An 18,516-nucleotide genomic window follows, 5' to 3' on the forward strand; every position below is an offset into this window, starting at 1 on the left:
AATTTGTAGTTGTAACTCTTTTGTGTTGTAAACGTTGATGTTTTGAAATGGAATGCTTTTTCTTGGTTTTGAACAAATATGGTCTTAGCTATGAAATTTGAATCCTCTAGTTTGCAAGGTTCTTCTGCTTACGGCCTTTCCGCCCTTAGAACGCCTGATCTCGTCTGATCTCCGAAGCTGTCTAGGGTTGGGCCTGGTTAGTACTTGAATGGAAGACTGTCTGGGAATACCAGGTGTTGTAAGCTTTTCCTATCCTGCAAACAATTTAAGCTTACATTTCCATTTTTTTACATCTTTTGCACAAATTTGTATTTGAAACTCTTTTGTGTTGTAAACGTTGATGTTTTGAAATGGAATGCTTTTTCTTGGTTTTGAACAAATATGGTCTTAGCTATGAAATTTGAATCCTCTAGTTTGCAAGGTTCTTCTGCTTACGGCCATTCCACCCTTAGAACGCCTGATCTCGTCTGATCTCAGAAGCTGTCTAGGGTTGGGCCTGGTTAGTACTTGAATGGAAGACTGTCTGGGAAAACCAGGTGTTGTAAGCTTTTCCTATCCTGCAAACAATTAAAGCTTACATTTCCATTTTGTTACATCTTTTGCACAAATTTGTATTTGAAACTCTTTTGTGTTGTAAATGCTGATGTGTTGAAATGGAATGCTTTTTCTTGGTTTTGAACAAATATGGTCTTAGCTATGAAATTTGAATCCTTTAGTTTGCAAGGTGCTTCTGCTTACGGCCATTCCACCCTTAGAACGCCTGATCTCGTCTGACCTCAGAAGCTACCTAGGGTTGGGCCTGGTTAGTACTTGAATGGGAGACTGTCTGGGAATACCAGGTGTTGTAAGCTTTTCCAATCCTGCAAACAATTAAAGCTTACATTTCCATTTTTTTACATCTTTTGCAAAAATTTGTAGTTGAAACTCTTTTGTGTTGTAAATGTTGATGTGTTGAAATAGAATGCTTTTGCTTGGTTTTGAACAAATATGGTCTTAGCTATGAAATTTGAATCCTCTAGTTTGCAAGGTTCTTCTGCTTACGGCCATTCCACCCTTAGAACGCCTGATCTCGTCTGATCTCAGAAGCTGTCTAGGGTTGGGCCTGGTTAGTACTTGAATGGAAGACTGTCTGGGAAAACCAGGTGTTGTAAGCTTTTCCTATCCTGCAAACAATTAAAGCTTACATTTCCATTTTTTTACATCTTTTGCACAAATTTGTATTTGAAACTCTTTTGTGTTGTAAATGCTGATGTGTTGAAATGGAATGCTTTTTCTTGGTTTTGAACAAATATGGTCTTAGCTATGAAATTTGAATCCTTTAGTTTGCAAGGTTCTTCTGTTTACGGCCATTCCACCCTTAGAACGCCTGATCTCGTCTGATCTCAGAGGCTACCTAGGGTTGGGCCTGGTTAGTACTTGAATGGGAGACTGTCTGGGAATACCAGGTGTTGTAAGCTTTTCCAATCCTGCAAACAATTAAAGCTTATATTTCCATGTTATTTACATCTTTTGCACAAATTTGTAGTTGAAACTCTTTTGTGTTGTAAATGTGGATGTGTTGAAATGGAATGCTTTTTCTTGGTTTTGAACAAATATGGTCTTAGCTATGAAATTTGAATCCTTTAGTTTGCAAGGTTCTTCTGCTTACGGCCATTCCACCCTTAGAACGCCTGATCTCGTTTGATATCAGAAGCTACCTAGGGTTGGGCCTGGTTAGTACTTGAATGGGAGACTGTCTGGGAATACCAGGTGTTGTAAGCTTTTCCTATCCTGCAAACAATTTAAGCTTACATTTCCATTTTTTTTACATCTTTTGCATAAAATTTGTATTTGAAACTCTTTTGTGTTGTAAACATTGATGTTTTGAAATGGAATGCTTTTTCTTGGTTTTGAACAAATATGGTCTTAGCTATGAAATTTGAATCCTCTAGTTTGCAAGGTTCTTCTGCTTACGGCCATTCCACCCTTAGAACGCCTGATCTCGTCTGATCTCAGAAGCTGTCTAGGGTTGGGCCTGGTTAGTACTTGAATGGAAGACTGTCTGGGAAAACCAGGTGTTGTAAGCTTTTCCTATCCTGCAAACAATTAAAGCTTACATTTCCATTTTGTTACATCTTTTGCACAAATTTGTATTTGAAACTCTTTTGTGTTGTAAATGCTGATGTGTTGAAATGGAATGCTTTTTCTTGGTTTTGAACAAATATGGTCTTAGCTATGAAATTTGAATCCTTTAGTTTGCAAGGTTCTTCTGCTTAAGGCCATTCCACCCTTAGAAGGCCTGATCTCGTCTGACCTCAGAAGCTACCTAGGGTTGGGCCTGGTTAGTACTTGAATGGTAGACTGTCTGGGAATACCAGGTGTTGTAAGCTTTTCCAATTCTGCAAACAATTAAAGCTTACATTTTCATTTTTTTACAACATTTGCACAAATTTGTATTTGAAACTCTTTTGTGTTGTAAATGTTGATGTGTTGAAATGGAATGCTTTTTCTTGGTTTTGAACAAATATGGTCTTAGCTATGAAATTTGAATCCTTTAGTTTGCAAGGTTCTTCTGTTTACGGCCATTCCACCCTTAGAACGCCTGATCTCGTCTGATCTCAGAGGCTACCTAGGGTTGGGCCTGGTTAGTACTTGAATGGGAGACTGTCTGGGAATACCAGGTGTTGTAAGCTTTTCCAATCCTGCAAACAATTAAAGCTTATATTTCCATGTTATTTACATCTTTTGCACAAATTTGTAGTTGAAACTCTTTTGTGTTGTAAATGTGGATGTGTTGAAATGGAATGCTTTTTCTTGGTTTTGAACAAATATGGTCTTAGCTATGAAATTTGAATCCTTTAGTTTGCAAGGTTCTTCTGCTTACGGCCATTCCACCCTTAGAACGCCTGATCTCGTTTGATATCAGAAGCTACCTAGGGTTGGGCCTGGTTAGTACTTGAATGGGAGACTGTCTGGGAATACCAGGTGTTGTAAGCTTTTCCTATCCTGCAAACAATTTAAGCTTACATTTCCATTTTTTTACATCTTTTGCACAAATTTGTATTTGAAACTCTTTTGTGTTGTAAACATTGATGTTTTGAAATGGAATGCTTTTTCTTGGTTTTGAACAAATATGGTCTTAGCTATGAAATTTGATTCCTCTAGTTTGCAAGGTTCTTCTGCTTACGGCCATTCCACCCTTAGAACGCCTGATCTTGTCTGATCTCAGAAGCTGTCTAGGGTTGGGCCTGGTTAGTACTTGAATGGAAGACTGTCTGGGAATACCAGGTGTTGTAAGCTTTTCCTATCCTGCAAACAATTAAAGCTTACATTTCCATTTTGTTACATCTTTTGCACAAATTTGTATTTGAAACTCTTTTGTGTTGTAAATGCTGATGTGTTGAAATGGAATGCTTTTTCTTGGTTTTGAACAAATATGGTCTTAGCTATGAAATTTGAATCCTTTAGTTTGCAAGGTTCTTCTGCTTACGGCCATTCCACCCTTAGAAGGCCTGATCTCGTCTGACCTCAGAAGCTACCTAGGGTTGGGCCTGGTTAGTACTTGAATGGTAGACTGTCTGGGAATACCAGGTGTTGTAAGCTTTTCCAATTCTGCAAACAATTAAAGCTTACATTTTCATTTTTTTACAACATTTGCACAAATTTGTATTTGAAACTCTTTTGTGTTGTAAATGTTGATGTGTTGAAATGGAATGCTTTTTCTTGGTTTTGAACAAATATGGTCTCAGCTATGAAATTTGAATCATCTAGTTTGCAAGGTTCTTCTGCTTACGGCCATTCCACCCTTAGAACGCCTGATCTCATCTGATTTCAGAAGCTACCTAGGGTTGGGCCTGGTTAGTACTTGAATAGGAGACTGTCTGGGAATACCAGGTGTTGTAAGCTTTTCCAATCCTGCAAACAATTAAAGCTTACATTTCCATTTTTTACATCTTTTGCACAAATTTGTAGTTGTAACTCTTTTGTGTTGTAAATGTTGATGTTTTGAAATGGAATGCTTTTTCTTGGTTTTGAACAAATATGGTCTTAGCTATGAAATTTGAATCCTCTAGTTTGCAAGGTTCTTCTGCTTACGGCCTTTCCGCCCTTAGAACGCCTGATCTCGTCTGATCTCCGAAGCTGTCTAGGGTTGGGCCTGGTTAGTACTTGAATGGAAGACTGTCTGGGAATACCAGGTGTTGTAAGCTTTTCCTATCCTGCAAACAATTTAAGCTTACATTTCCATTTTTTTACATCTTTTGCACAAATTTGTATTTGAAACTCTTTTGTGTTGTAAACGTTGATGTTTTGAAATGGAATGCTTTTTCTTGGTTTTGAACAAATATGGTCTTAGCTATGAAATTTGAATCCTCTAGTTTGCAAGGTTCTTCTGCTTACGGCCATTCCACCCTTAGAACGCCTGATCTCGTCTGATCTCAGAAGCTGTCTAGGGTTGGGCCTGGTTAGTACTTGAATGGAAGACTGTCTGGGAAAACCAGGTGTTGTAAGCTTTTCCTATCCTGCAAACAATTAAAGCTTACATTTCCATTTTTTTACATCTTTTGCACAAATTTGTATTTGAAACTCTTTTGTGTTGTAAATGCTGATGTGTTGAAATGGAATGCTTTTTCTTGGTTTTGAACAAATATGGTCATAGCTATGAAATTTGAATCCTTTAGTTTGCAAGGTTCTTCTGCTTACGGCCATTCCACCCTTAGAACGCCTGATCTCGTCTGATCTCAGAAGCTACCTAGGGTTGGGCCTGGTTAGTACTTGAATGGGAGACTGTCTGGGAATACCAGGTGTTGTAAGCTTTTCCTATCCTGCAAACAATTTAAGCTTACATTTCCATTTTTTTTACATCTTTTGCATAAAATTTGTATTTGAAACTCTTTTGTGTTGTAAACGTTGATGTTTTGAAATGGAATGCTTTTTCTTGGTTTTGAACAAATATGGTCTTAGCTATGAAATTTGAATCCTCTAGTTTGCAAGGTTCTTCTGCTTACGGCCATTCCACCCTTAGAACGCCTGATCTCGTCTGATCTCAGAAGCTGTCTAGGGTTGGGCCTGGTTAGTACTTGAATGGAAGACTGTCTGGGAATACCAGGTGTTGTAAGCTTTTCCTATCCTGCAAACAATTAAAGCTTACATTTCCATTTTGTTACATCTTTTGCACAAATTTGTATTTGAAACTCTTTTTTGTTGTAAATGCTGATGTGTTGAAATGGAATGCTTTTTCTTGGTTTTGAACAAATATGGTCTTAGCTATGAAATTTGAATCCTTTAGTTTGCAAGGTTCTTCTGCTTACGGCCATTCCACCCTTAGAACGCCTGATCTCGTCTGACCTCAGAAGCTACCTAGGGTTGGGCCTGGTTAGTACTTGAATGGGAGACTGTCTGGGAATACCAGGTGTTGTAAGCTTTTCCAATCCTGCAAACAATTAAAGCTTACATTTCCATTTTTTTACATCTTTTGCAAAAATTTGTAGTTGAAACTCTTTTGTGTTGTAAATGTTGATGTGTTGAAATGGAATGCTTTTTCTTGGTTTTGAACAAATATGGTCTTAGGTATGAAATTTGAATCCTTTAGTTTGCAAGGTTCTTCTGCTTACGGCCATTCCACCCTTAGAACGCCTGATCTCGTTTGATCTCAGAAGCTACCTAGGGTTGGGCCTGGTTAGTACTTGAATGGTAGACTGTCTGGGAATACCAGGTGTTGTAAGCTTTTCCAATCCTGCAAACAATTAAAGCTTACATTTCCATTTTTTTACAACATTTGCACAAATTTGTATTTGAAACTCTTTTGTGTTGTAAATGTTGATGTGTTGAAATGGAATGCTTTTTCTTGGTTTTGAACAAATATGGTCTTAGGTATGAAATTTGAATCATCTAGTTTGCAAGGTTCTTCTGCTTACGGCCATTCCACCCTTAGAACGCCTGATCTCGTTTGATCTCAGAAGCTACCTAGGGTTGGGCCTGGTTAGTACTTGAATGGTAGACTGTCTGGGAATACCAGGTGTTGTAAGCTTTTCCAATCCTGCAAACAATTAAAGCTTACATTTCCATTTTTTTACAACATTTGCACAAATTTGTATTTGAAACTCTTTTGTGTTGTAAATGTTGATGTGTTGAAATGGAATGCTTTTTCTTGGTTTTGAACAAATATGGTCTTAGCTATGAAATTTGAATCCTCTAGTTTGCAAGGTTCTTCTGCTTACGGCCTTTCCGCCCTTAGAACGCCTGATCTCGTCTGATCTCAGTAGCTTTATAGGGTTGGGCCTGGTTAGTACTTAAGTGGGAGACTGTTTGGGAATACCAGGTGTTGTAAGCTTTTCCAATCCTGCAAACAATTAAAGCTTACATTTCCATATTATTTACATCTTTTGCACAAATTTGTAGTTGAAACTCTTTTGTGTTGTAAATGTTGATGTGTTGAAATGGAATGCTTTTTCTTGGTTTTGAACAAATATGGTCTTAGCTATGAAATTTGAATCCTCTTGTTTGCACGGTTCTTCTGCTTGCGGCCATTCCACCCGTAGAACGCCTGATCTCGTCTGATCTCCGAAGCTGTCTAGGGTTGGGCCTGGTTAGTACTTGAATGGAAGACTGTCTGGGAATACCAGGTGTTGTAAGCTTTTCCTATCCTGCAAACAATTTAAGCTTACATTTCCATTTTTTTACATCTTTTGCACAAATTTGTAGTTGAAACTCTTTTGTGTTGTAAACGTTGATGTTTTGAAATGGAATGCTTTTTCTTGGTTTTGAACAAATATGGTCTTAGCTATGAAATTTGAATCCTCTAGTTTGCAAGGTTCTTCTGCCTACGGCCATTCCACCCTTAGAACGCCTGATCTCGTCTGATCTCAGAAGCTGTCTAGGGTTGGGCCTGGTTAGTACTTGAATGGAAGACTGTCTGGGAAAACCAGGTGTTGTAAGCTTTTCCTATCCTGCAAACAATTAAAGCTTACATTTCCATTTTTTTACATCTTTTGCACAAATTTGTATTTGAAACTCTTTTGTGTTGTAAATGCTGATGTGTTGAAATGGAATGCTTTTTCTTGGTTTTGAACAAATATGGTCTTAGCTATGAAATTTGAATCCTTTAGTTTGCAAGGTTCTTCTGCTTACGGCCATTCCACCCTTAGAACGCCTGATCTCGTCTGATCTCAGAAGCTACCTAGGGTTGGGCCTGGTTAGTACTTGAATGGGAGACTGTCTGGGAATACCAGGTGTTGTAAGCTTTTCCCATCCTGCAAACAATTTAAGCTTACATTTCCGTTTTTTTTACATCTTTTGCATAAAATTTGTATTTGAAACTCTTTTGTGTTGTAAACGTTGATGTTTTAAAATGGAATGCTTTTTCTTGGTTTTGAACAAATATGGTCTTAGCTATGAAATTTGAATCCTCTAGTTTGCAAGGTTCTTCTGCTTACGGCCATTCCACCCTTAGAACGCCTGATCTCGTCTGATCTCAGAAGCTGTCTAGGGTTGGGCCTGGTTAGTACTTGAATGGAAGACTGTCTGGGAATACCAGGTGTTGTAAGCTTTTCCTATCCTGCAAACAATTAAAGCTTACATTTCCATTTTGTTACATCTTTTGCACAAATTTGTATTTGAAACTCTTTTGTGTTGTAAATGCTGATGTGTTGAAATGGAATGATTTTTCTTGGTTTTGAACAAATATGGTCTTAGCTATGAAATTTAAATCCTTTAGTTTGCAAGGTTCTTCTGCTTACGGCCATTCCACCCTTAGAACGCCTGATCTCGTCTGACCTCAGAAGCTACCTAGGGTTGGGCCTGGTTAGTACTTGAATGGGAGACTGTCTGGGAATACCAGGTGTTGTAAGCTTTTCCAATCCTGCAAACAATTAAAGCTTACATTTCCATTTTTTTACATCTTTTGCAAAAATTTGTAGTTGAAACTCTTTTGTGTTGTAAATGTTGATGTGTTGAAATGGAATGCTTTTTCTTGGTTTTGAACAAATATGGTCTTAGCTATGAAATTTGAATCCTTTAGTTTGCAAGGTTCTTCTGCTTATGGCCATTCCACCCTTAGAACGCCTGATCTCGTTTGATCTCAGAAGCTACCTAGGGTTGGGCCTGGTTAGTACTTAAGTGGGAGACTGTTTGGGAATACCAGGTGTTGTAAGCTTTTCCAATCCTGCAAACAATTAAAGCTTACATTTCCATATTATTTACATCTTTTGCACAAATTTGTAGTTGAAACTCTTTTGTGTTGTAAATGTTGATGTGTTGAAATGGAATGCTTTTTCTTGGTTTTGAACAAATATGGTCTTAGCTATGAAATTTGAATCCTCTTGTTTGCACGGTTCTTCTGCTTGCGGCCATTCCACCCTTAGAACGCCTGATCTCGTCTGATCTCCGAAGCTGTCTAGGGTTGGGCCTGGTTAGTACTTGAATGGAAGACTGTCTGGGAATACCAGGTGTTGTAAGCTTTTCCTATCCTGCAAACAATTTAAGCTTACATTTCCATTTTTTTACATCTTTTGCACAAATTTGTATTTGAAACTCTTTTGTGTTGTAAATGCTGATGTGTTGAAATGGAATGCTTTTTCTTGGTTTTGAACAAATATGGTCTTAGCTATGAAATTTGAATCCTTTAGTTTGCAAGGTTCTTCTGCTTACGGTCATTCCACCCTTAGAACGCCTGATCTCGTCTGATCTCAGAAGCTACCTAGGGTTGGGCCTGGTTAGTACTTGAATGGGAGACTGTCTGGGAATACCAGGTGTTGTAAGCTTTTCCAATCCTGCAAACAATTAAAGCTTATATTTCCATGTTATGTACATCTTTTGCACAAATTTGTAGTTGAAACTCTTTTGTGTTGTAAATGTGGATGTGTTGAAATGGAATGCTTTTTCTTGGTTTTGAACAAATATGGCCTTAGCTATGAAATTTGAGTCCTCTAGTTTGCAAGGTTCTTCTGCTTACGGCCATTCCACCCTTAGAACGCCTGATCTCGTCTGATCTCAGAAGCTACCTAGGGTTAGGCCTGCTTAGTACTTGAATGAGAGACTGTCTATGAATACCAGGTGTTGTAAGCTTTTCCATTCCTGCAAACAATTAAAGCTTACATTTCCACGTTATTTACATCTTTTGCACAACTTTTTAGTTGAAACTCTTTTGTGTTGTAAATGTTGATGTGTTGAAATTTAATGCTTTTTCTTGGTTTTGAACAAATATGGTCTTAGCTATGAAATTTGAATCCTCTAGTTTGCAAGGTTCTTCTGCTTACGGCCATTCTACCCATAGAACGCCTGATCTCGTCTGATCTCAGAAGCTGTCTAGGGTTGGGCCTGGTTAGTACTTGAATGGGAGACTGTCAGAGAATACCAGGTGTTGTAAGCTTTTCCAATCCTGCAAACAATTAAAGCTTACATTTCCATTTTTTTACATCTTATGCACAAATTTGTAGTTGAAACTCTTCTGTGTTGTAAATGTTGATGTGTTGAAATGGAATGCTTTTTCTTGGTTTTGAACAAATATGGTCTTAGCTAAGAAATTTGAATCCTCTGGTTTGCAAGGTTCTTCTGCTTACGGCCATTCCACCCTTCGAATGCCTGATCTAGTGTGATTTCAGAAGCTACCTAGGGTTGGGCCTGGTTAGTACTTGAATGGGAGACTGTCTGGGAATACCAGGTGTTGTAAGCTTTTCCAATCCTGCAAACAATTAAAGCTTACATTTCCATGTTATTTACATCTTTTGCACAAATTTGTATTTGAAACTCTTTTGTGTTGTAAATGTTGATGTGTTGAAATGGAATGCTTTTTCTTGGTTTTGAACAAATATGGTCTTAGCTATGAAATTTGAATCCTCTAGTTTGCAAGGTTCTTCTGCTTACGGCCATTCTACCCATAGAACGCCTGATCTCGTCTGATCTCAGAAGCTGTCTAGGGTTGGGCCTGGTTAGTACTTGAATGGGAGACTGTCAGAGAATACCAGGTGTTGTAAGCTTTTCCAATCCTGCAAACAATTAAAGCTTACATTTCCATTTTTTTACATCTTATGCACAAATTTGTAGTTGAAACTCTTCTGTGTTGTAAATGTTGATGTGTTGAAATGGAATGCTTTTTCTTGGTTTTGAACAAATATGGTCTTAGCTAAGAAATTTGAATCCTCTAGTTTGCAAGGTTCTTCTGCTTACGGCCATTCCACCCTTCGAACGCCTGATCTAGTGTGATTTAAGAAGCTACCTAGGGTTGGGCCTGGTTAGTACTTGAATGGGAGACTGTCTGGGAATACCAGGTGTTGTAAGCTTTTCCAATCCTGCAAACAATTAAAGCTTACATTTCCATGTTATTTAAATCTTTTGCACAAATTTGTAGTTGAAACTCTTTTGTGTTGTAAATGTTGATGTGTTGAAATGGAATGCTTTTTCTTGGTTTTGAACAAATATGGTCTTAGCTATGAAATTTGAATCCTCTAGTTTGTAAGGCTCTTCTGCTTACGGCTGTTCCACCCTTAGAACGCCTGATCTCGTTTGATTTCAGAAACTACCTAGGGTTGGGTCTGGTTAGTACTTGAATGGGAGACTGTCTGGGAATACCAGGTGTTGTAAGCTTTTCCAATTCTGCAAACAATTAAAGCTTATATTTCCATGTTATTTACATCTTTTGCACAAATTTGTAGTTGAAACTCTTTTGTGTTGTAAATGTTGGTGTGTTGAAATGGAATGCTTTTTTGAACAAATATGGTCTTAGCTATGAAATTTGAATCCTCTAGTTTGCAAAGTTCTTCTGCTTACGGCCATTCCGCCCTTAGAACGCCTGATCTTGTCTGATCTCAGAAGCTAACTAGGGTTGGGCCTGGTTAGTACGTGAATGGGAGGCTGTCTGATAATACCAGGTGTTGTAAGCTTTTCCAGTCCCGCAAACAATTAAAGCTTACATTTCCATGTTTTTTACATCTTTTGCACAAATTTGTAGTTGAAACTCTTTTGTGTTGTAAATGTTGTTGTGTTGAAATGGAATGCTTCTTTGAACAAATATGGTCTTAGCTATGAAATTTAAATCCTCTAGTTTGCAAGGTTCTTCTGCTTACGGCCATTCCACCCTTAGAACGCCTGATCTCGTCTGATCTCAGAAGCTGTCTAGGGTTGGGCCTGGTTAGTACTTGAATGGAAGACTGTCTGGGAAAACCAGGTGTTGTAAGCTTTTCCTATCCTGCAAACAATTAAAGCTTACATTTCCATTTTTTTACATCTTTTGCACAAATTTGTATTTGAAACTCTTTTGTGTTGTAAATGCTGATGTGTTGAAATGGAATGCTTTTTCTTGGTTTTGAACAAATATGGTCTTAGCTATGAAATTTGAATCCTTTAGTTTGCAAGGTTCTTCTGCTTACGGCCATTCCACCCTTAGAACGCCTGATCTCGTCTGATCTCAGAAGCTACCTAGGGTTGGGCCTGGTTAGTACTTGAATGGGAGACTGTCTGGGAATACCAGGTGTTGTAAGCTTTTCCTATCCTGCAAACAATTTAAGCTTACATTTCCATTTTTTTTACATCTTTTGCATAAAATTTGTATTTGAAACTCTTTTGTGTTGTAAACGTTGATGTTTTGAAATGGAATGCTTTTTCTTGGTTTTGAACAAATATGGTCTTAGCTATGAAATTTGAATCCTCTAGTTTGCAAGGTTCTTCTGCTTACGGCCATTCCACCCTTAGAACGCCTGATTTCGTCTGATCTCAGAAGCTGTCTAGGGTTGGGCCTGGTTAGTACTTGAATGGAAGACTGTCTGGGAATACCAGGTGTTGTAAGCTTTTCCTATCCTGCAAACAATTAAAGCTTACATTTCCATTTTGTTACATCTTTTGCAAAAATTTGTATTTGAAACTCTTTTTTGTTGTAAATGCTGATGTGTTGAAATGGAATGCTTTTTCTTGGTTTTGAACAAATATGGTCTTAGCTATGAAATTTGAATCCTTTAGTTTGCAAGGTTCTTCTGCTTACGGCCATTCCACCCTTAGAACGCCTGATCTCGTCTGACCTCAGAAGCTACCTAGGGTTGGGCCTGGTTAGTACTTGAATGGGAGACTGTCTGGGAATACCAGGTGTTGTAAGCTTTTCCAATCCTGCAAACAATTAAAGCTTACATTTCCATTTTTTTACATCTTTTGCAAAAATTTGTAGTTGAAACTCTTTTGTGTTGTAAATGTTGATGTGTTGAAATGGAATGCTTTTTCTTGGTTTTGAACAAATATGGTCTTAGGTATGAAATTTGAATCCTTTAGTTTGCAAGGTTCTTCTGCTTACGGCCATTCCACCCTTAGAACACCTGATCTCGTTTGATCTCAGAAGCTACCTAGGGTTGGGCCTGGTTAGTACTTGAATGGTAGACTGTCTGGGAATACCAGGTGTTGTAAGCTTTTCCAATCCTGCAAACAATTAAAGCTTACATTTCCATTTTTTTACAACATTTGCACAAATTTGTATTTGAAACTCTTTTGTGTTGTAAATGTTGATGTGTTGAAATGGAATGCTTTTTCTTGGTTTTGAACAAATATGGTCTTAGCTATGAAATTTGAATCCTCTAGTTTTCAAGGTGCTTCTGCTTGCGGCCATTCCACCCTTAGAATGCCTGATCTCGTCTGATCTCAGAAGCTACCTAGGGTTGGGCTTGGTTAGTTTTCTTGGTTTTGAACAAATATGGTCTTAGCTATGACATTTGAATCCTCTAGTTTGCAAGGTTCTTGTGCATATGACCTTTCCACCCTTAGAACGCCTGATCTCGTCTGATCTCTGAAGCTACCTAGGGTTGTGTCTAGTTAGTACTTGAATGGGAGACTGTCTGGGAATACAAGGTGTTGTAAGCTTTTCCAATCCTGCAAACAATTAAAGCTTACATTTCCATTTTTTTACATCTTTTGCACAAATTTGTATTTGAAACTCTTTTCTGTTGTAAATGTTGATGTGTTGAATTGGAATGCTTTTTCTTGGTTTTGAACAAATATGGTCTTAGCTATGAAATTTGAATCCTCTAGTTTGCAAGGTTCTTCTGCTTACAGCCATTCCACGCTTCGAACGCCTGATCTCGTCTGATCTCAGAAGCTACCTATGGTTGGGCCTGGTTAGTACTTGAATGGGAGACTGTCTGGGAATACCAGGTATTGTAAACTTGTCCAATCCTGCAAACAATTAATGCTTACATTTCCATGTTATTTACATATTTTGCACAAATTTGTAGTTGAAACTCTTTTGTGTTGTAAATGTTGATGTGTTGAAATGGAATGCTTTTGCTTGGTTTTGAACAAATATGGTTTTAACTATAAAATTTGAATCCTCTAGTTTGCAAGGTTCTTCTGCTTGCGGCCATTCCGCCCTTAGAATGCCTGATCTCGTCTGATCTCAGAAGCTATCTAGGGTTGGGCCTGGTTAGTACTTGAATGGGAGACTGTCTTGGAATACCAGGTGTTGTAAGCTTTTCCAATCCTGCAAACAATTAAAGCTTACATTTCCATTTTTTTACATCTTATGCACAAATTTGTGGTTGAAACTCTTCTGTGTTGTAAATGTTGATGTGTTGAAATGGAATGCTTTTTCTTGGTTTTGAACAAATATGGTCTTAGCTATGAAATTTGAATCCTCTAGTTGGCAAGGTTCTTTTGCTTACGGCCATTCCACCCATAGAACGCCTGATCTTGTCTGATCTCAGAAGCTACCTAGGGTTGGGCCTGGTTAGTACTTGAATGGGAGACTGTCTTGGAATACCAGGTGTTGTAAGCTTTTCCAATCCTGCAAACAATTAAAGCTTACATTTCCATGTTATTTACATCTTTTGCACAAATTTGTAGTTGAAACTCTTTTGTGTTGTAAATGTTGATGTGTTGAAATGGAATGCTTTTTCTTGGTTTTCAACAAATATGGTCTTAGCTATGACATTTGAATCCTCTAGTTTGTAAGGCTCTTCTGCTTACGGCTGTTCCACCCTTAGAACGCCTGATCTCGTTTGATTTCAGAAACTACCTAGGGTTGGGTCTGGTAAGTACTTGAATGGGAGACTGTCTGGGAATACCAGGTGTTGTAAGCTTTTCCAATCCTGCAAACAATTAAAGCTTACATTTCCATGTTATTTACATCTTTTGCACAAATTTGTTGTTGAAACTCTTTTGTGTTGTAAATGTTGGTGTGTTGAAATGGAATGCTTTTTTGAACAAATATGGTCTTAGCTATGAAATTTGAATCCTCTAGTTTGCAAAGTTCTTCTGCTTACGGCCATTCCGCCCTTAGAACGCCTGATCTTGTCTGATGTCAGAAGCTAAGTAGAGTTGGGCCTGGTTAGTACGTGAATGGGAGACTGTCTGATAATACCAGGTGTTGTAAGCTTTTCCAATCCCGCAAACAATTAAAGCTTACATTTCCATGTTTTTTACATCTTTTGCACAAATTTGTAGTTGAAACTCTTTTGTGTTGTAAATGTTGATGTGTTGAAATGGAATGCTTTTTCTTGGTTTTGAACAAATATGGTCTTAGCTATGAAATTTGAATCCTCTAGTTTGCAAGGTTCATCTGCTTACGGCCATTCCACCCTTAGGACGCCTGATCTCGTCTGATCTCAGAAGCTGTCTAGGGTTGGGCCTGGTTAGTACTTGAATGGAAGACTGTCTGGGAATACCAGGTGTTGTAAGCTTTTCCTATCCTGCAAACAATTAAAGCTTACATTTCCATTTTGTTACATCTTTTGCAAAAATTTGTATTTGAAACTCTTTTTTGTTGTAAATGCTGATGTGTTGAAATGGAATGCTTTTTCTTGGTTTTGAACAAATATGGTCTTAGCTATGAAATTTGAATCCTTTAGTTTGCAAGGTTCTTCTGCTTACGGCCATTCCACCCTTAGAACGCCTGATCTCGTCTGACCTCAGAAGCTACCTAGGGTTGGGCCTGGTTAGTACTTGAATGGGAGACTGTCTGGGAATACCAGGTGTTGTAAGCTTTTCCAATCCTGCAAACAATTAAAGCTTACATTTCCATTTTTTTACATCTTTTGCAAAAATTTGTAGTTGAAACTCTTTTGTGTTGTAAATGTTGATGTGTTGAAATGGAATGCTTTTTCTTGGTTTTGAACAAATATGGTCTTAGGTATGAAATTTGAATCCTTTAGTTTGCAAGGTTCTTCTGCTTACGGCCATTCCACCCTTAGAACACCTGATCTCGTTTGATCTCAGAAGCTACCTAGGGTTGGGCCTGGTTAGTACTTGAATGGTAGACTGTCTGGGAATACCAGGTGTTGTAAGCTTTTCCAATCCTGCAAACAATTAAAGCTTACATTTCCATTTTTTTACAACATTTGCACAAATTTGTATTTGAAACTCTTTTGTGTTGTAAATGTTGATGTGTTGAAATGGAATGCTTTTTCTTGGTTTTGAACAAATATGGTCTTAGCTATGAAATTTGAATCCTCTAGTTTTCAAGGTGCTTCTGCTTGCGGCCATTCCACCCTTAGAATGCCTGATCTCGTCTGATCTCAGAAGCTACCTAGGGTTGGGCTTGGTTAGTTTTCTTGGTTTTGAACAAATATGGTCTTAGCTATGACATTTGAATCCTCTAGTTTGCAAGGTTCTTGTGCATATGACCTTTCCACCCTTAGAACGCCTGATCTCGTCTGATCTCTGAAGCTACCTAGGGTTGTGTCTAGTTAGTACTTGAATGGGAGACTGTCTGGGAATACAAGGTGTTGTAAGCTTTTTCAATCCTGCAAACAATTAAAGCTTACATTTCCATTTTTTTACATCTTTTGCACAAATTTGTATTTGAAACTCTTTTCTGTTGTAAATGTTGATGTGTTGAATTGGAATGCTTTTTCTTGGTTTTGAACAAATATGGTCTTAGCTATGAAATTTGAATCCTCTAGTTTGCAAGGTTCTTCTGCTTACAGCCATTCCACGCTTCGAACGCCTGATCTCGTCTGATCTCAGAAGCTACCTATGGTTGGGCCTGGTTAGTACTTGAATGGGAGACTGTCTGGGAATACCAGGTATTGTAAACTTGTCCAATCCTGCAAACAATTAATGCTTACATTTCCATGTTATTTACATATTTTGCACAAATTTGTAGTTGAAACTCTTTTGTGTTGTAAATGTTGATGTGTTGAAATGGAATGCTTTTGCTTGGTTTTGAACAAATATGGTTTTAACTATAAAATTTGAATCCTCTAGTTTGCAAGGTTCTTCTGCTTGCGGCCATTCCGCCCTTAGAATGCCTGATCTCGTCTGATCTCAGAAGCTATCTAGGGTTGGGCCTGGTTAGTACTTGAATGGGAGACTGTCTTGGAATACCAGGTGTTGTAAGCTTTTCCAATCCTGCAAACAATTAAAGCTTACATTTCCATTTTTTTACATCTTATGCACAAATTTGTGGTTGAAACTCTTCTGTGTTGTAAATGTTGATGTGTTGAAATGGAATGCTTTTTCTTGGTTTTGAACAAATATGGTCTTAGCTATGAAATTTGAATCCTCTAGTTGGCAAGGTTCTTTTGCTTACGGCCATTCCACCCATAGAACGCCTGATCTTGTCTGATCTCAGAAGCTACCTAGGGTTGGGCCTGGTTAGTACTTGAATGGGAGACTGTCTTGGAATACCAGGTGTTGTAAGCTTTTCCAATCCTGCAAACAATTAAAGCTTACATTTCCATGTTATTTACATCTTTTGCACAAATTTGTAGTTGAAACTCTTTTGTGTTGTAAATGTTGATGTGTTGAAATGGAATGCTTTTTCTTGGTTTTCAACAAATATGGTCTTAGCTATGACATTTGAATCCTCTAGTTTGTAAGGCTCTTCTGCTTACGGCTGTTCCACCCTTAGAACGCCTGATCTCGTTTGATTTCAGAAACTACCTAGGGTTGGGTCTGGTAAGTACTTGAATGGGAGACTGTCTGGGAATACCAGGTGTTGTAAGCTTTTCCAATCCTGCAAACAATTAAAGCTTACATTTCCATGTTATTTACATCTTTTGCACAAATTTGTTGTTGAAACTCTTTTGTGTTGTAAATGTTGGTGTGTTGAAATGGAATGCTTTTTTGAACAAATATGGTCTTAGCTATGAAATTTGAATCCTCTAGTTTGCAAAGTTCTTCTGCTTACGGCCATTCCGCCCTTAGAACGCCTGATCTTGTCTGATGTCAGAAGCTAAGTAGAGTTGGGCCTGGTTAGTACGTGAATGGGAGACTGTCTGATAATACCAGGTGTTGTAAGCTTTTCCAATCCCGCAAACAATTAAAGCTTACATTTCCATGTTTTTTACATCTTTTGCACAAATTTGTAGTTGAAACTCTTTTGTGTTGTAAATGTTGATGTGTTGAAATGGAATGCTTTTTCTTGGTTTTGAACAAATATGGTCTTAGCTATGAAATTTGAATCCTCTAGTTTGCAAGGTTCATCTGCTTACGGCCATTCCACCCTTAGGACGCCTGATCTTGTCTGATCTCAGAAGCTAACTAGGGTTGGGCCTGGTTAGTACTTGAATGGGAGACTGTCTGGAAATACCATGTGTTGTAAGCTTTTCCAATCCTGCAAACAATTGAAGCTTACATTTCCATGTTATTTACATCTTTTGCACAAATTTGTAGTTGAAACTCTTTTGTGTTGTAAATGTTGATGTGTTGAAATGGAATGCTTTTTCTTGGTTTTGAAAAAATATGGTCTTAGCTATGACATTTGAATCCTCTAGTTTGCAAGGTTCTTGTGCATATGACCTTTCCACCCTTAGAACGCCTGATCTCGTCTGATCTCAGAAGCTATCTAGGGTGGGCCTGGTTAGTACTTGAATGGGAGACTGTCTTGTAATAACAGGTGTTGTAAGCTTTTTCAATCCTGCAAACAATTAAAGCTTACATTTCCATGTTATTTACATCTTTTGCACAAATTTGTATTTGAAACTCTTTTGTGTTGTAAATGTTAATGTGTTGAAATGGAATGCTTTTTCTTGGTTTTGAACAAATATGGTCTTAGCTATGAAATTTGAATCCTCTAGTTTGCAAGGTTCTTCTGCTTACGGCCATTCCACCCTTAGAATGCCTGATCTCGTCTGATCTCAGAAGCTATCTAAGGTTGGGCCTGGTTAGTACTTGAATGGGAGACTGTCTGGGAATACCAGGTGTTGTAAGCTTTTCCAATCCTGCAAACAATTAAAGCTTACATTTCCATGTTATTTACATCTTTTGCACAAATTTGTAGTTGAAAGTCTTTTGTGTTGTAAATGTTGATGTGTTGAAATGGAATGCTTTTTCTTGGTTTTGAACAAATATGGTCTTAGCTATGAAATTTGAATCCTCTAGTTTGCAAGGTTCTTCTGCTTATGGCCATTCCACCCTTAGAACGCCTAACCTCGTCTGATGTCTGAAGCTACCTTGGGTTGGGCCTTGTTAGTACTTGAATGGGAGACTGTCTGGGAATACCAGGTGTTGTAAGCTTTTCCAATCCTGCAAACATTTAAAGCTTAAATTTCCATGTTATTTACATCTTGTGTTTGAACCTGTAGAATAAAGGGATAGAGAAAAAAGTAAGTACAAACACCCTAAATG

General features: G+C 38.0%; 56 pseudogenes; all 56 read left to right on the top strand.

Moving 5' to 3' along the window:
• Positions 1-126: 126 nt before the first annotated feature.
• LOC140567892 (5S ribosomal RNA) lies at positions 127-245 on the top strand (annotated as a pseudogene).
• Positions 246-429: 184 nt separating this feature from the next.
• Positions 430-548, top strand: LOC140573313 (5S ribosomal RNA; annotated as a pseudogene).
• A 184-nt stretch (positions 549-732) lies between these two features.
• On the top strand, positions 733-851 carry LOC140573227 (5S ribosomal RNA; annotated as a pseudogene).
• A 184-nt stretch (positions 852-1,035) lies between these two features.
• Positions 1,036-1,154, top strand: LOC140573314 (5S ribosomal RNA; annotated as a pseudogene).
• A 184-nt stretch (positions 1,155-1,338) lies between these two features.
• Positions 1,339-1,457, top strand: LOC140571588 (5S ribosomal RNA; annotated as a pseudogene).
• Positions 1,458-1,642: 185 nt separating this feature from the next.
• LOC140571713 (5S ribosomal RNA) lies at positions 1,643-1,761 on the top strand (annotated as a pseudogene).
• Positions 1,762-1,947: 186 nt separating this feature from the next.
• Positions 1,948-2,066, top strand: LOC140573315 (5S ribosomal RNA; annotated as a pseudogene).
• Positions 2,067-2,250: 184 nt separating this feature from the next.
• Positions 2,251-2,369, top strand: LOC140567880 (5S ribosomal RNA; annotated as a pseudogene).
• A 184-nt stretch (positions 2,370-2,553) lies between these two features.
• Positions 2,554-2,672, top strand: LOC140571589 (5S ribosomal RNA; annotated as a pseudogene).
• A 185-nt stretch (positions 2,673-2,857) lies between these two features.
• Positions 2,858-2,976, top strand: LOC140571714 (5S ribosomal RNA; annotated as a pseudogene).
• A 184-nt stretch (positions 2,977-3,160) lies between these two features.
• LOC140567205 (5S ribosomal RNA) lies at positions 3,161-3,279 on the top strand (annotated as a pseudogene).
• A 184-nt stretch (positions 3,280-3,463) lies between these two features.
• LOC140566516 (5S ribosomal RNA) lies at positions 3,464-3,582 on the top strand (annotated as a pseudogene).
• Positions 3,583-3,766: 184 nt separating this feature from the next.
• LOC140572966 (5S ribosomal RNA) lies at positions 3,767-3,885 on the top strand (annotated as a pseudogene).
• Positions 3,886-4,068: 183 nt separating this feature from the next.
• Positions 4,069-4,187, top strand: LOC140567893 (5S ribosomal RNA; annotated as a pseudogene).
• Positions 4,188-4,371: 184 nt separating this feature from the next.
• On the top strand, positions 4,372-4,490 carry LOC140573316 (5S ribosomal RNA; annotated as a pseudogene).
• A 184-nt stretch (positions 4,491-4,674) lies between these two features.
• LOC140571568 (5S ribosomal RNA) lies at positions 4,675-4,793 on the top strand (annotated as a pseudogene).
• A 186-nt stretch (positions 4,794-4,979) lies between these two features.
• LOC140573100 (5S ribosomal RNA) lies at positions 4,980-5,098 on the top strand (annotated as a pseudogene).
• A 184-nt stretch (positions 5,099-5,282) lies between these two features.
• LOC140573239 (5S ribosomal RNA) lies at positions 5,283-5,401 on the top strand (annotated as a pseudogene).
• A 184-nt stretch (positions 5,402-5,585) lies between these two features.
• LOC140571120 (5S ribosomal RNA) lies at positions 5,586-5,704 on the top strand (annotated as a pseudogene).
• Positions 5,705-5,888: 184 nt separating this feature from the next.
• LOC140571121 (5S ribosomal RNA) lies at positions 5,889-6,007 on the top strand (annotated as a pseudogene).
• Positions 6,008-6,191: 184 nt separating this feature from the next.
• Positions 6,192-6,310, top strand: LOC140566921 (5S ribosomal RNA; annotated as a pseudogene).
• A 185-nt stretch (positions 6,311-6,495) lies between these two features.
• On the top strand, positions 6,496-6,614 carry LOC140568240 (5S ribosomal RNA; annotated as a pseudogene).
• Positions 6,615-6,798: 184 nt separating this feature from the next.
• On the top strand, positions 6,799-6,917 carry LOC140567162 (5S ribosomal RNA; annotated as a pseudogene).
• Positions 6,918-7,101: 184 nt separating this feature from the next.
• Positions 7,102-7,220, top strand: LOC140571579 (5S ribosomal RNA; annotated as a pseudogene).
• Positions 7,221-7,406: 186 nt separating this feature from the next.
• Positions 7,407-7,525, top strand: LOC140573101 (5S ribosomal RNA; annotated as a pseudogene).
• Positions 7,526-7,709: 184 nt separating this feature from the next.
• On the top strand, positions 7,710-7,828 carry LOC140573250 (5S ribosomal RNA; annotated as a pseudogene).
• Positions 7,829-8,012: 184 nt separating this feature from the next.
• On the top strand, positions 8,013-8,131 carry LOC140571546 (5S ribosomal RNA; annotated as a pseudogene).
• A 185-nt stretch (positions 8,132-8,316) lies between these two features.
• Positions 8,317-8,435, top strand: LOC140567627 (5S ribosomal RNA; annotated as a pseudogene).
• Positions 8,436-8,619: 184 nt separating this feature from the next.
• Positions 8,620-8,738, top strand: LOC140572919 (5S ribosomal RNA; annotated as a pseudogene).
• A 185-nt stretch (positions 8,739-8,923) lies between these two features.
• Positions 8,924-9,042, top strand: LOC140568291 (5S ribosomal RNA; annotated as a pseudogene).
• A 185-nt stretch (positions 9,043-9,227) lies between these two features.
• On the top strand, positions 9,228-9,346 carry LOC140567749 (5S ribosomal RNA; annotated as a pseudogene).
• A 184-nt stretch (positions 9,347-9,530) lies between these two features.
• Positions 9,531-9,649, top strand: LOC140567817 (5S ribosomal RNA; annotated as a pseudogene).
• A 185-nt stretch (positions 9,650-9,834) lies between these two features.
• Positions 9,835-9,953, top strand: LOC140567750 (5S ribosomal RNA; annotated as a pseudogene).
• Positions 9,954-10,137: 184 nt separating this feature from the next.
• On the top strand, positions 10,138-10,256 carry LOC140568369 (5S ribosomal RNA; annotated as a pseudogene).
• Positions 10,257-10,441: 185 nt separating this feature from the next.
• Positions 10,442-10,560, top strand: LOC140568191 (5S ribosomal RNA; annotated as a pseudogene).
• A 177-nt stretch (positions 10,561-10,737) lies between these two features.
• Positions 10,738-10,856, top strand: LOC140567023 (5S ribosomal RNA; annotated as a pseudogene).
• A 177-nt stretch (positions 10,857-11,033) lies between these two features.
• LOC140573317 (5S ribosomal RNA) lies at positions 11,034-11,152 on the top strand (annotated as a pseudogene).
• Positions 11,153-11,336: 184 nt separating this feature from the next.
• Positions 11,337-11,455, top strand: LOC140571591 (5S ribosomal RNA; annotated as a pseudogene).
• A 186-nt stretch (positions 11,456-11,641) lies between these two features.
• Positions 11,642-11,760, top strand: LOC140566877 (5S ribosomal RNA; annotated as a pseudogene).
• A 184-nt stretch (positions 11,761-11,944) lies between these two features.
• On the top strand, positions 11,945-12,063 carry LOC140573261 (5S ribosomal RNA; annotated as a pseudogene).
• Positions 12,064-12,247: 184 nt separating this feature from the next.
• On the top strand, positions 12,248-12,366 carry LOC140570024 (5S ribosomal RNA; annotated as a pseudogene).
• Positions 12,367-12,997: 631 nt separating this feature from the next.
• LOC140567896 (5S ribosomal RNA) lies at positions 12,998-13,116 on the top strand (annotated as a pseudogene).
• A 185-nt stretch (positions 13,117-13,301) lies between these two features.
• Positions 13,302-13,420, top strand: LOC140572643 (5S ribosomal RNA; annotated as a pseudogene).
• Positions 13,421-13,604: 184 nt separating this feature from the next.
• LOC140566846 (5S ribosomal RNA) lies at positions 13,605-13,723 on the top strand (annotated as a pseudogene).
• A 185-nt stretch (positions 13,724-13,908) lies between these two features.
• LOC140568298 (5S ribosomal RNA) lies at positions 13,909-14,027 on the top strand (annotated as a pseudogene).
• Positions 14,028-14,204: 177 nt separating this feature from the next.
• Positions 14,205-14,323, top strand: LOC140567799 (5S ribosomal RNA; annotated as a pseudogene).
• A 185-nt stretch (positions 14,324-14,508) lies between these two features.
• LOC140566715 (5S ribosomal RNA) lies at positions 14,509-14,627 on the top strand (annotated as a pseudogene).
• A 184-nt stretch (positions 14,628-14,811) lies between these two features.
• Positions 14,812-14,930, top strand: LOC140573273 (5S ribosomal RNA; annotated as a pseudogene).
• Positions 14,931-15,114: 184 nt separating this feature from the next.
• LOC140570025 (5S ribosomal RNA) lies at positions 15,115-15,233 on the top strand (annotated as a pseudogene).
• Positions 15,234-15,864: 631 nt separating this feature from the next.
• On the top strand, positions 15,865-15,983 carry LOC140567897 (5S ribosomal RNA; annotated as a pseudogene).
• Positions 15,984-16,168: 185 nt separating this feature from the next.
• Positions 16,169-16,287, top strand: LOC140572645 (5S ribosomal RNA; annotated as a pseudogene).
• Positions 16,288-16,471: 184 nt separating this feature from the next.
• On the top strand, positions 16,472-16,590 carry LOC140566848 (5S ribosomal RNA; annotated as a pseudogene).
• Positions 16,591-16,775: 185 nt separating this feature from the next.
• Positions 16,776-16,894, top strand: LOC140568299 (5S ribosomal RNA; annotated as a pseudogene).
• Positions 16,895-17,071: 177 nt separating this feature from the next.
• Positions 17,072-17,190, top strand: LOC140567800 (5S ribosomal RNA; annotated as a pseudogene).
• Positions 17,191-17,375: 185 nt separating this feature from the next.
• LOC140566675 (5S ribosomal RNA) lies at positions 17,376-17,494 on the top strand (annotated as a pseudogene).
• A 488-nt stretch (positions 17,495-17,982) lies between these two features.
• LOC140571912 (5S ribosomal RNA) lies at positions 17,983-18,101 on the top strand (annotated as a pseudogene).
• Positions 18,102-18,516: the final 415 nt, after the last annotated feature.

This window comes from Salminus brasiliensis, chromosome 11 (assembly GCF_030463535.1).
Source record: "Salminus brasiliensis chromosome 11, fSalBra1.hap2, whole genome shotgun sequence".
Classification (NCBI taxonomy): domain Eukaryota; kingdom Metazoa; phylum Chordata; class Actinopteri; order Characiformes; family Bryconidae; genus Salminus; species Salminus brasiliensis.